The following is a 13,121-nucleotide window of genomic DNA, read 5'->3' on the forward strand; positions in this document are numbered from 1 at the left end:
CAATCTTCATATAAAATTTCTCTCTAATTATCATAAATAACCAATAGTTTTAGTGTGGAATAATAGAATATAACACTGACTAACAGTTTAAACACTCAAAATTATTAAGAGTTGAAAGTGTTTTGTGTGTGTGATACATGCCAGTTCAGTCTTTTAAATTTGTTCAGTTTAACAAGTGCTGAGCAATAAGCATACAGGTGTAACTGAAATACTCAGACGTTAGGGGAAAACTGCTTTTCTTTCTTCTGGATGGAAGCTCTTTTTCCACTCAGTTGAATTTATTTCACTTCACTCTGTCCCTTTCTCTCTCTGTCTCTCTCTCTGTCTCTCTCTGTCTCTGTCTCTCTCTCTCTCTGTGTGTGTGTGTGTGTGTGTGTGTGTGTGTGTGTGTGTGTGTGTAGAAGTTAAGGAATAACATTGAGGGTAAATGAAAAATGAAAGAAAGCAGGGCCCTGAATATTTGTAGGCCTAGGCCAGGCCTCCGCTTCCGAGCTGCAGGGGCCATGCTGTTTTGCGGGCCCTCCATCTTTGCTGCTCACCCGGCTCATTAAGCCTAGGAGCCCCCAGTGAGAAGGCAGAAGTGGTGAGTTGTGAGTAAGCCTCGGTAGATCACTCCTGTTTAAAAACAAACAAACAAATTTAAAAAAAAATCTGTGTTCAGATATGCAGAGATGTATTTGTTTTTCATCTTCTGATATGATGATTTTAAAAATTGTGGGTCATAATATGAATTGTATGGGTGTCAGCATTTTGAAGACGAATAAAAAAGAAAATTACTAATAGAGAACATCTTATGTGGTAACGATAAGTCTTATTTTGCAAAACTTTAGTGTTGTATGCACATATACACACACACACACGTCTGTACTGCGTTGCAATGTAAAATTATTTCTCACTGTATAATGATCAAAAGATTTGAAAGCCCTTGTTCAAGTGAAAATGGTTTATAAATGACCAAACTATAAAATGGCAAAGTAATTAAGTAGGCATTTGGTAATACAAAAAATAAAGGACTTACTCCCATAGTTGCGTGGAATTGGTAATCATAGAGTGCTCGTGCAGAATGTCTTTTGAAGACTAACAAAAATTATTTGGACTCTAAAAAATATTCTTTTGCAATTATGTACTGAGGATAATAAAATCACAAAGCATTACTCATAAAAACTTCTGGAATATTAAGTATTGAGAAATAGGTCTTGTAACATCTAATTTTAAGGAGTAATACAGTTTATTTAATGTGGTGGTTTCTGGGATCATTCATGGTTGCTGTGTTTGTTTTTGTTTTTACCATTTTCTTTGTGGTGCATGGTGAAAATGGATTTCTCAGGCAGGGTTTCCGGGCATGATGTAACAGCTATCCAATGAGAAGGTCACATTCCACGAGCATAACTGCTCTCCACTCTTGTGTGTGACAAAAGGACAATGGAGCCAACAGCTGTCCAGCAAACAAGACTCACTTTATTAGTGTCTCAATAAGCAGCATTCACACGGCTTCTGCGCACTCTCTAACATCCTATGCCCTGTCTCTGCATAGGAATGTTTTGAGGCCCAAAGAGGGAAAAAATATGGGGTTTATTTCTTTTCAGTATCGAGGACATTTGTAGTATTCTAGCTAGTTAAGAAATGTCTAGGCTTTTTCAGAGTAATCATAGATAAAAATGTTAAACTTTAACAATTTTCTTAGCGTAAATGTTAAAATGCTACACATACTACACACACCACACACACACACACACACACACACACACACACACATTTAAGTTGGGGTTATTGAGGAATAATTTCCATTCAGGAAAATTCACCCTTTATAAGTGTACATTTTTATGAGTTTTGATAAATGCTTATGACACCACCATAACCAAAATATAGAATATTTGTAGTATTTTCTTCTCCAGATTATCATATAAAGAGAACCACACACTATTTAGTCTTTAGTGTTTTGTGCCTGGCTTCTTTCACTTAATATGATGCTGTTGAGATGAATTTTTTTGCTTGAACCAGTAGTCTGCTCCTTTTTGTCACTAAGTAGTGTTCCATTGTGTGGATGTCCTACAATTTGTTTATCTGTTTACTAGTTAGTGCACATTTGAGTTGCTTCCTGTTTTTGATGATTATGAATAAAGCTGCTATAAATAGTTGCATAAAGGTATTTGTATGGACCTATGTTTTTGTTTCCCTTGGGTAAGTACCTAGTAGGGGGTAGCTGGGCCATAGGGAAAGTATAAGTTTAATTTTGTAAGAAACTGTGAGCTGTTTTTCCAAAGTGGCTCTGCCATTTTGCAACAATGTATGAGAGTTCCAGTTGCTCTGCAGCCATGCCATTACTTGTTATTATTAGATTCTAAAACAAATTTTAGCCATTCTGATAGTTGTGAACTGGTATCTCATTGTGGTTTTAATTTGCAGTTCCCTCATGGCTAAGTAATGCCGAGCATCTTTTCATGTAATAGTGTTTTTTTAAAGAAAAGACATCCAAATGTGAAATCATAGTGCTTTTTAGAAGTATACAATTTTTGACACTTTTATTTTTGTGTGTATGATTTTATCCATTTAAATTTGCTTATGCCACCACAGAGAGATTGTATTATATGGAAGGGTTACTCTATTATGTTCATGTGGAAATTCTACCCTGGAATTTAGGACGTTAGCAGATTGTGTGCACATTATGCTATAAGGAGTGGGAGTCGGGAGGTTGGGACGGCCACTTATCTTAACCGTCCTCTGCCTAAAATCGAAGTTGTCACCTTTCTTCTGAAATCACTCTGCTGCTGTCTCCCTGATCCCTGTTAATCATACTACTATTCCCTTGACCCTTTGGGGCCTCATACCCCAAATTACAATCTGATTCTCTTCTTTGTCTTTCTCCATGTCATATCATGTCATTCACCAAGTTTGGTTGGCTGTAACTTTTTGGAACCTGTGGCTTCCTTTTTACCAGACTAATTAACTTACGCCTGCACTAAGTTAACAGTTCCTCTGCTTTCTCATCCATTCTACACATTGAATTTGTGTGTTCTTCCTTAAACATCTCTCTGAAGTTCTTAGAAATTTATAACTTTCTAAAACTCTAAAACATGACGTTGTTGGCACTCAGGGATGTCCACACTGTGTTCTTACTGGTTTTTCCAGCTCTCCTCCACATATATATTTTTTTGCCAAATCACTTCCCTCTAGCCAGAATAGTCCCCTCACTGCCCCGGTTCTTTGGCTCCTTTCTGAAATGTGCTTGCATGGGTCCAAATACTATGCATCTTTTAAAGCCAATTCAGTTTTTGGTTTTTTTTCTTTTCCTTGATGTCTTTTAACCCCGGCTCTGAAGATTTCCCTTACTTACCTAGCATTTGGCTATATTGCTGATTTTTATTTAATCATGCCCTATATTGGGTTTAAAACATCTCAGAACTAAGCCTTAGCATATTCGAACAAGGCCTCAACTCCTTTCACTTACAGCTAAGTGACGCATGAGGTTGGTGTGCGCATGTGCTGCCTGCCTACTCTGAGCTGCACACTGTTCCATTTCTCAGCACTGCGGAGTTGAGTAGGGCACAGCTAACGCCCCTGGGAGCTTAGAGCCTACCAGAGATGCACACATCCACAGTTAATGTCATGGTAAGCGCCTGTAACTGAACACTCTTCAGGTAACGTGGGATCCCCCCGCCTCCCCAAATCATGTCACTGCACTATCTCATTTCATATATATATTTATAATTCATATACTTATATAAAGGATTTTAGATGAAAGAAGACGAGACACCATAAAGAGGAGGGAAATAAAAGTAGATTATCATATCCAGAACTTCCAAGAAGATCATTTTCCTTTAGGATTTATGTGAGTTTGGCACTTTCTGACAGCCCAACAAGAGGAGCGTGAGGGAGTGCATGGCTCTCCTTACCCGATGAAGACCTGTAGCTTATTATTTGGTATCGTCCCGTGGCTTTGACTGCCATCTTTATATGGATGACTTGCACTCTTGCAGCTCTGTGGTGGACTCCTCTTCTGAGTTCCAGTCTCCAATGACCACATCCCAGCTGATACCCTCACTCAGAGGCCTTAGAGGAACCTGTTCAGATAAGAGCTCTTGTTGTTTATTTTCCTTCTCTTCAACCTGTTCCTTGCCAGTTGTTCCTTCTCAGTTAATAGCACAGACCTTTGCATGCTAAAGAAGAAACCTAGGAATCATTCTCCTTTGCCCTTGTCCCTCATAGTCCATTCCATCAACAAGTCCACTGTTCTGATTGAAACCTCTAACATTGGACCCTCACATGGCCTCCTGATTCCATTCGTGCTTCTCTAAACTGTCATCTCTTCACAGCAGCCAGAATGATCTTCTGAAGAAATAAACCACGTCATACTATTCTCTGCAAAAACCCATCAGTGACTTCTCTTTGAAAGGCGTTTAAACTGTGGCTGATAGGGTCCTTTTCATTTGCCCCCTGCCTACCTCACTGACGGTGTCACCTCCCGGGCCACCCTGACTATGCTGCAGCCGCGGTGTCTACTTCATGCACATCGGCCCTGCTGGCCTCCTCTCTGTTGTGTTTGAACATGCCGAGCTAGTACTTACCCAGGGTGTTTGCATTTGTTGTGCTCCCTGCCAGAAGTATTCTTTATTCACTCACTCTGTACACCATTACTGAGTGCCTGCTATGCGCCAGGCATTTTCTAGGGTCTGGAGATACAGTGACGAAGAGGACTGACAAAAACCCTTCCCTCTTTGAACTTCCATTCAAGCCCTGACCCTAGGCTTTCGTCATGTCCGGCTTTCTCATTCCCCAGTCTTAGATCATATGTCACCTCAGAGAGGCATTTCCCACCCACCCCTCTGAGAGCAGGACCTTCCCTCCTCAGTAATCACAACACCTGGTCATTTCCTTCCTAGCATTTTCATAACAGTTTATTTAGTCATGCACTTATTATCTCCTGAATACTTACTTTAAAGAATCCCTGTGTCTTGAGCAGATACTATATGCCGGGCACAGGCTGAGCACTCTACAGGTGACCCTTGAACAGCACAGGGGGAGGGGCACCGGCCCCCACACCATCGAACATCTGCGTGTAACTTAAGTTGACCTCCGCATACGTGGATTGAAAATACTTTTGACCTGCAGTTGGTTGAATCCACGAATGGGAAATCCAGGAGTACAAAGGGGCGACTGTGTATCTACTGAAACAAATCCGTGTATAAGTGGACCCACACAGTCCAAATCTGTGTCAGCTGTATATTTATTAGCATTTCATTCGTGTCACACACAGCCCAGGGAGGTCAGCCTTGTTCTTCCCGCCAAACGAGGAACCTGGGGCTCAGGAGTTGTCTTTCGTCTAGTTCCCCAAGTCCTTGGTTTCCTGTCCAGCACCCTTTTAGTCTTTTAACATCGTTAATGATACCTGTAGTAACAAAAACAATCATAAAAAAATCTAACATTTCTCAGGGTTACAATGCGCCAGGTACTGTGATCACACTTTCCATGGATTATCTCCTATTAATCTTCATGACACTTCTGTGAGGTGGGTGCTTTATGGTCTTCATTTTGTAGAAGTGAAAACTGAAGAAGAGTTTGGTGTCTTGGCCAAGGCTGCGGGCTTTACATACTGAGGGGGACCGGCAGGATTCGAAGCAGGCAGTCTGACTGCAGAGTTGATGCTCTTGATCATTTTACCCATAACTGCACATAGCACACGATATCTTTAATAATGCGTTTGCTCTTTCACATGCTCAAAAATTGCTAAAAAGTTGAGGTCCTATTATATCACATCAACTTATTTAAGTTATTTCTGCAAATTGTGTTGATTCCTTAACTTGATGACATAAAGCTTAAAAGCCCTGGCTACAATATTTCCCAGACCAGCTCTCCCAAACACCCTGGTTTTCTGCAGGGATTGAACAGTGTTTATTCACAAGTCAGCACTCGATCACCCAGCCCTGTGGGCACAAATAGTTTAATGGTGATTAGTGGAGCAGAGCATGGTTTCCCAAGGGTTAATTCCTCGCAGGTTTTGCTTATTGGAGGAAGGAACTTTGTCTTCTGGTCATTTGTGTTTATGTTTACATTCCTTATGATTCTGTCTTTTACACAGCAGGTGTTTATAACTATTTACTAATTGTTTGAAGGTTAGCATTCTTTTTCAAGCTCAAAGTTGGATAACTATACATTAACTGTTTTGTTTCTAATTAGTTTCTTTTAGAAGTATTTTCACAGCTATAACATAGACTTACTCTTACTGAGCTTAAATAATAAACATATTTTGAAAGATGATAAAATGTCTTTTAAGAATGTCATTTTTTTCTATTGTCTGAATACTCAATGTCAGTGTATAGTACAGTATAAAGGATTGTTAAGGTGCTGTTAGGTCTAAATAGTTTTGCTTCGTAACAAGGTGTTACAAAGCTGCAAAGGAGTAGCTAGTAGAAATGCAAGCTTTAAGCTCAGATGCAACTTTGAAGGAAAATGAAAATAAAACTTGTTTGGTTATATAAGACTATGACATTGTGTGATGGTTTTCTAAGATGAAGTAATAGCTTTGTAACAGAAATCAGGAGCCAGTGGATTATCATTTCAGTTATAGTACAGTGTATAACATAATAACTTAGATTTTTCATTTACATTTTATAAACCTTTTAAACAGCCAGTACTTTATAAAAACTATGTTTTTATACAAGTTGAAGAGTAAATAACTTGTTTATTGTTGTTAATTCTTATTAATAGCTAAAATGTCTCTCACCACCCCAACCACAACAAAATTTTCCCATACCTTTAGTAATATAAACAAAATAATAGTAACTTAGAAGATGCTCATTGCTCAGGGTCTCCATATACATTATTTCATGAGAATGTTGAGGATAGAGGCTTGTCAGTGTATCTGCTTCTAGAGAAATGGGGTTTGTCAGTGTAAGTCCCTCATCTTTCATTTTAACCATTTTAAATAAAAATCTCTTAAAAAGATTATTTAGTATTTAAACATAGAAGCCAGGTATGCTTTTACAGGTAGAAGTATTAAAAATAATCACACCTTTTCTTCCTGATTCACAGTCAACATCATAAGCATCAGTTACAATAATCTGTATTTTTGTAACTGTTACTCAGTGATATATTTAGATATTGTTAACATGAATGGGACCTCTTGTCTCTACCCAAAACTAAGAAGCATACCAATCCAGGAAGCTCAGAGAACCCCTAGTCAGAATAAATACCCCTCCAGTAAAACATAGCCATATATAGTCCAAAATATTATTTTTCTAACTATAAAACCTAAATATTACTAAGCAAACTCAGCATTTGTTTTTACTCAAGAATAATAAATGAAATGTCTTTCCTTTAATTACCAGCACAGTCATTCATTGAAGACTTTCTTACAAATTCTTATTATCTTTACCCCTTATCTAGAAGGCAAGCATCTAAATGTCTCAACCAACCAAAATACAATTTAAAAAAAAAGGTACAAATCAACCCACACAGAGTTGGTGCTTTTATACATCTCAGAATAGTTTCAATCAGTTGCCATTATAACCAAAATTAGCCTGTGTATTTTAAATGATCTGTAGTTATCAGTTAGGTATATTCAGTTTTCATTATGGAAACTAGTTCTATAGGAAAAATCTATCTTAGCCTCTTGCTCGTGTTGCTAGAGCCACTGTATGTCAGAGGTGAAAGCTTAATTGTGGTTCCCAATTGTATTTTATATTCTTTTTGGTTTAAAACTTTGCTTCGGAAATCTTTCTTTCAGACATGTTAGTATATATTCAGACAGATCGTTCATTTAATTGGCTATAAGTGTTAGGGAGACGTTGCTTTGTTTTTACAGTATATGTGTAGAAGCGCACAGGAGCTGGATCAACTAGTATGGAGAGCATTTGCATGAAACTGTCTGCTGTCTTTGATGTGTGATAAAATTTTGTCAGTAGGTTGACAGTAGTGACACTTACATTGGGGATTTTCTTTCTGTTGTCTCAAATTATCATCTGATGTTATTAATTTGGAGTTGAGTAGATGATCCTGTACACATACCTATCCTTGTACCACAAAAAGCATTTGGTATTTCATAATCTTGCAAAATGGGAAACTCATAACTACTTTTGAATACAACAGCTGAAGAAGTCCCAATTTTAAGTTTTCCTGAACTAAAGCCAAAACACTTGTTTTCAATTTGTTATTCGTTCATAAAGCAATAGTGGATATGTGGGTGGGTTTTTTGAAGTTAAAAAAAACAAAGCTTTTTTTTCCTGCTATACTTTAGTAGAAACACCTGACCCAGGCTTTGACTTCTAGCTGTTTCATAGTATGTATGGTGCCTGGTGTTTGCTGTCTCCTGTGAGTGAATACTGGGGCGAATTGCTGTTACCCCGGGGGTGGGGGTAGGGGGGCAGCCAGATTGCATCATGCTGTTCTTCCTCTCATAGGCCTTAAGTAAAGAGTGAAGAATCACTTGGGAAATTTGAACATCCTGATTGTTTTTGTAGTGATACCACTAAATAGTCAGAATTTCTCGTAATAGCCTCATGGATAGTAGAAATATCATTAATTGAAAAAAGCAGGCTGATGTTTAAAAATTACATACCTTAAATGTTAAAAACAATGTGTATGTTGAAATTCAATTAAGGTCTGTATCTTAGTAGTTTTGTACCTAATTTAATCTCCTTTTTTGATAACTGTACTATGGTTATATAACATGTCAACTTTAGGGGAAGCTAGATGAAAGGTATATGGGGATGGACTATTTTTGTAACTTTTCTGTAAATAAAATTATTTTGAAATGAAATTTTCCATTTAAGTTCTCAGAAATATTTTCCAACCAACCTATGTTAAGAAAACCCCTAGAAACTAAGCTATGACCGGACCCCAGGCAGGTGCTGAGGGTACGGTGCTGGGCTCCACAAGGCTGCACTTTTTCATGTTTGCATCTTGCAGCTCTGCCATGATCATCCCTGTCTCTTGTCACTTATTAGTTGACATTCCTAATCAAAAGAAAAAAGAAAAGCACAGGCTCAAAATTAAGAACATTTTTGACTGCCAGTGTCATTACTTCAACTTGAAATTTCTCGTTAACATGAGATATAACACACATGCATGGGTTCATCTGAAAATTTCATTTTTTATTTGAAAGTAGAAAGGAAACAGGACATTGAATTGGAATAAATAAGCAAATATGACCACCTGCTTTTTCTTCTTTCTTATTTTGGTGCACAGCCTCCATCATATGATTCTTCACATTTGGGCTTACTTTCTGCCCCTCACCTCACCTGCGTACCCTTGAGTCATTTGTCTGCCTTTACAGGAATGATGATTAGATTTCTTTGGCAATGGAAATGCTTATTTAGGTTGAGAAATTATGACAATTTAAAATTTTCCAGTGTTCAGATAGGCCCTTAAAAAAATCCTCCATTACAAACCCACATTATTTCAACAACTTTTGATATCAAAATATTTTCTTTAATAACTTGCATATTATAATGTAGCTCTAGTGGAAGTTGAGCTGTGTGTGGTAGTGAGCAGTCTTACAACATATACTGTCCTGTCTACAAGACACACAAGACACATGGCTTTGGGGGAGCCAAATATCCAGCGTCAGCTCCCCCACTTACTCTGTGTGTGACCCCAGGCGAGTTACTTCACATCCCTTAGCACCTGCCCACACCTGTGTTTGTGGATAATAATACACACTTTCCCAAATTAAATGAGAAATGTAAAATCTTTAGCATAGTGCCTGGAACGTGCTAGCTACTCAGCAAGTGGTAACTAACATTGTCAATAGTAATCATTTATACTGTTGTCTGCACTGTATTTTTATTCCATTTTCCAGTCTAGTCTTAAATTATTTGACAGTCATACCAATAATATTTACAATTCTAGTGAGGAAGTTTTCCCGTCTTTCCAGCCGGTTTCTTGTTGATCTCAATCCCCTGGTCCCTCCCCAGACATAAGCAATTGTGTGATTTCAAAATACTTACAACGCTCAGATCAGTACTTTTCACCAGTCAGACTCTTGTTGTTATTGGTGGTGGTGTTTAATGAATTTAAAGTTGTTCCCACATGAATCATTTGTAAATAACACTCATCTTTTTAGCTTGGTCTCAATATTTTTTCCCCAAAGTTTCTGTGTTCAGAAAATTCTTCATTTAAAAAAAGTTACAAACTCGTATTATTTAAAGCAAGTTGTTTTGGGCATTGACATAGTTTGTTCATTCACTTGGATATTTTAATAACATTTCAGTAAAAATTAGGATCTGTATGTGGAAGTAAAGTGTCATAAATTCTATTCTATTTGCTATTGAGGCAACTATTGGGTTGTCGGAAAAGTCATGACGCATTTTTGCAACAAAAAACAGAAAAAATGCATCATGACTTTTCCGACAACCCAATATAACCTGTAGATCTACGTCTAAGTGTGTCTGCACTCTGCACCAGATGGCCTTATTCACATCCCAGTTCTGCTATGAACCACCTTTTCAAACTTCGGCAAGTTACTTAACTTCTCTGAGCCTCAATTTCCTTGTCAATAAAATGAGGGTAAGATAGCACATAACTCAGAAGATCAGAGTTAGGATTACAGGAGTCAATGTATATAAAGTGTTCAGTGCCTGAAACGTAGGAAGTTTCTGTATGTGTTTATTGTGGTTGCTGACATAATTGCTATTTTTACCATGCTCTGTGTTTGTCACTGAGGTTTCTCACTTTTGGTTCTAGGGACTTTTTTGGTTTGTTTTAAGATATTTATTATTATACTTTTCAAATATAAAATGATTTCTTTATATGTTCTTAGACTAATTTATTCTGGCCAGGTGATAGTGGCAAGTTATGCTTATCTATGGAGATTCTATTCTTAAACTGTGTCTTCAGCCACGGAGTCTATTTTGATTAAGTGTTGTTTTTCTCCTGGCAACCAAATTTTTTCCTTCTAGACTGCATCAGGCACCTCTGTAAAGCCTTCTCCATCACCTCCCTTTTCTCTGTTACAACCCTCTTTTGCTCCCACTATATCCCCATCAAATATTTGAGCTAGGGATTGCTGGGTTTTTTTCCCGACTCTACAGTTCCTGACACCTAGTAGGTACTCTGTAAATACTGAATTTTTGAATTACATAACATCGATTGTTTCCTCTTGTATGATGTTGTTCACATCTTATTTGTTCTTTATGATTGCTTATAAACTCAGTATTATTAATATTTTAAGTCTATTTGGAATTAACTTTTGCTCTCTGGAACCCTTGAAGATATAAGTAGATTGACTAAAGATAACCTTCAGTCATCATCAAAAGTCCAGTTTATGTTTCCCATTTCTTTTCTAAAAGGTCAGCAAAGTATGTCATGGTGTTAACACTGGCATTAGCTAGATAAAATACACACTTTGCCACCTTAAAGGTAAAAGTGTTTTTCCACTGTCTGGTCTCTTATGCTGCCTCCAATGCTTATAAGAGCTCTGGAGAAAATAATGTTTGCAACAAAAGCACAGATATATTTGCACATATTAATGTATTTACTAAAGAAATACCAAATACTACACTTAATGACAGGACTATCTTTAGAAAGCTTTTGTTTTTTTAACAAAACATTTTGTTAGCTCATCTAGTTCCATAAGTAAAGTTACAAATATCTATTTCATAGCTGCACTCTTAGTCCAGTGAATTTAATAAATACACTTTTCAGGTAACAATCCTCATTAGTTAGGTAGATGGAAATATTAGAGTCCGACACCACACATTATTATATATCTATTTTATATAACTAGGTACCTTCTTAAGAAAAGTTGCTCCCTGATTTCAAACTATATCACAAAGCTGTAGTAATTAAAACAGTATGGTATTGGTATAAAAGCAGACACATAGATCAATTGAATAGAATAGAGAGCCCAGAAATAAACTCAAGGATACATGGTTAATTAATTTATGACAAAGGAACCAAGAATATACAGTGGGAAAAGGACAGTCTCTTCAATAAATGGTGTTGGGAAAAGCGGACATCACATGCAAAAGGATGAAATTTGACCACTATTTTACATCATGCACAAAAATTAACTCAAAATGAATTAAAAGACTTGAAGTAAGACCTAAAACCATAAAACCCCTAGAAGAAAATATAGGTGGTAAGCTCCTTGACATAGGTCTTGGTGATGAGTTTTTGAACCTGACACCAAAAGCAAAAGCAACAAAAGCAAAAATAAACAAGTGAGACTACATTAAACTAAAAAGCTTCTGCACAGGAAAGGAAACCATCAACATAATCTACTGAATGGGAGAAAATATTGGAAAATTATATCTGATAAGGGGCTAATGTCCAAAATACATAACTTACACAACTCAATTAGTAACAACAACAAAAAAATCCCAAATGATCCAATTAAAAAATGAGCAGAAGAGGGCCGGCCGAGTGGCTCAGTTGGTTAAGAGCTCGCTCAAGAGTGCGCGCTCTGAGCAACAGGGTCCCCGGTTCCATTCTCAGCCTGAGCTGAGCTGCTGCTGAGCTGCCAACAGGTGGCAGGATGGCTCAGCTAAAAAAAAAAAAAAAAGAGCAGATCTGAATAGACATTTTTACAAAGAAGACATATAGATAGATGGCCAACAGGTCAATGAAAAGATGCTCAACATCATTAATCATTAGGGAAATGCAAATCAAAACGACAATGAAATATCATCTCATACCTGTCAGAATGGTTATTATCAGAAGGACAAGAAATGACAAGTGTTAGCAAGGATGTGGAGAAAAGGGAACGCTGTGCACTGTTGGTGGGGACATAAATGGGTGCATCCGCTGTGGAAAACAGTGTGGAGGTTCCTCAAAAAGTTCAAAATAGAACTACCATGTGATCCAGCAATTCCACCTCTGGGTATTTATATAAAGGAAACATAAACAAACAAAGTAACTCAAAAGGATATCTGCACCTCTGTGTTATTGCAGGATTATTTAAGTATCTAAATATGGAAACAACCTAAGCATTCATCAATGGATGGATGACTGGATAAAGAAATTGTGGTATATGAGGTCTGACAATTAAGTCTGAGAACTTGTTGCAACGATGTTGCTAACCTTTTTTGATATCAGAAGGATTATTCCTTATGAATCTGTACCAACTGGACAAACAGTTAACTAAGTTTACTATTTGGAAGTGCTGGAAAGGTGTGTGAAAAAGT

At 37.4% G+C, this 13,121-nt stretch overlaps 1 protein-coding gene across 4 annotated transcripts in view; it reads left to right on the forward strand.

Annotated features, from left to right (window-relative positions):
• Positions 1–13,121, forward strand: part of SLC25A26 (solute carrier family 25 member 26) — a 149,172-nt gene that overhangs the window by 119,988 nt on the left and 16,063 nt on the right. The window lies entirely within an intron of this gene.

This window comes from Hipposideros armiger, unplaced genomic scaffold (genome assembly GCF_001890085.2).
Source record: "Hipposideros armiger isolate ML-2016 unplaced genomic scaffold, ASM189008v1 scaffold_172, whole genome shotgun sequence".
Classification (NCBI taxonomy): Eukaryota; Metazoa; Chordata; class Mammalia; order Chiroptera; family Hipposideridae; genus Hipposideros; species Hipposideros armiger.